A 1,656-nucleotide genomic window follows, 5' to 3' on the forward strand; every position below is an offset into this window, starting at 1 on the left:
AAAAAAAAAAAAAAAGAAGTGACAGTTGGATTTTTTGGTCTTTTTGTATCTTGTTGGCCATAATTTGCCCCAACTGCGCATGCACACAGTTATTTTTAGTTCCCTTATGGTTTCTTGGTATTTTGTTGCCCGAGGAGACGTTTTTCCAGGTGCAAGCACTGCAGCAAAGTGTCCCAGGTCCCAGGTGCCAGCATGTCTGGCACTTACTGTGTACAAGGCTGGGGTCTAGATGCAGCAGTGATCAGGACATAGATACCCTACAATATGGTGGGGAGGGAACAGGACAGTAAGGGAAGAAAGCAGGTGATTTCAGTCCATGAAAAGGGCCTGGGGAAGTCCAGCAGGGTGGTGCCGGGGTGGGGTGTGGGTGTCATCAGAAGGGGTGCTCAGGGAACACCTGGCCTGACCACCTCCCCTGGAGGAGGGGACATTGGAGCCAAGACCAATGTTTTTGTTCAGGTTCCCTGGTTGTGGGTTCTTTGTTCAAGTGGAGCTTTCCTCTATTGGTGGGGGGACCCCAGCGGCCCCTTCTCCGGCTGCGTGTCCAGTTGGGGTGGGGATGGAAGCCCCCAAGATGAGTGTCTCAAGAAACCAAACTTTCCTCAGTCCCAATCAACTAATAAATGGAGACTTTGACCCTCCCTTCTCCCCTTATCTCAAGACAGGTGAGCACAGTGTGTCAAGGTGCAGCTTGGAAGGTTTGTGATGGGATCTGGGCAGGGCCAGGTGGAGAGGGGGTGGGTGTTGTGGCCAGGTCATGGCTGGGAGGAGTGCCATCGTCAGGGAACTGTGCATAAGGGCACCTCAGTTTCCTCATTTGTGAAATGGGTCTCCATTTCAGGCTTTTTTCTTTTTCCGTCATTCAAAACACATCGCTCTTCCTGTGTTTAGGCCTCCTTCTAGGTCTCCTTTTGGAAGAGGCCAGATGGTAAATATTTTAGGGCTGTTGCAACTATGCAGGTCTGCCGGTGCAGGGTGAAAGTAGCCAAGCTCCTTAAATGAATGGGTGTGGCTATGCTCCCATATCAACCCGGCAGTACTTGGTTTATAGTAGGTGCTTCATTAATGCTTGTTCCCTGCCTGGAATTATACCAGGCACTGCACTAATGCCTGGTCGAGGCCTGGTATATAGCAAGTGTTGCATTAATGCCTGGTCCATGCCCAGTTTACAGTAGGCGTTCCACTAATGTTTGTTTCCTGCCCAGTATATACCAAGTACTGCATTAATGCTTGGTTACACAGTAGGCACTACATTAAAAGCTGGTCCATACCCGGTATACTGCACGCACTACATTAATGGCTGGCCTACGCCTGATATACAGCAGGTACTCCATTAATGCTCGTCCCATACGTGGCATATAGCAGGCTCTGTATTAATGCTAAGCCCAGGCCTGGTATATAGAAGGCGTTCCATTAATATTTGTTCCAAGAACGGAGGAGAGGAAGGTTCGTTTCCGGTCAGGTAATGCCAGGGCGCCCCAGGAGGCCGTGAGGGCTGGTACCCCAGTGCCTCGCTTTGGGCCTGGGTCGCTCAGCCTCGCGACCGCAGCTGCGGGTCCGAGCTTCTCGCCCCGGGGCCCAGACAGCCGCCAGCCCGAGCGGCGCCGAGCGCGGCCGAGCGGAGCCGAGCGGGCCCGAGCGGGGCCGAGCGGAGCC

This window comes from Lipotes vexillifer, unplaced genomic scaffold (genome assembly GCF_000442215.2).
Source record: "Lipotes vexillifer unplaced genomic scaffold, Lipotes_vexillifer_v1.1 scaffold225, whole genome shotgun sequence".
NCBI lineage: Eukaryota > Metazoa > Chordata > Mammalia > Artiodactyla > Lipotidae > Lipotes > Lipotes vexillifer.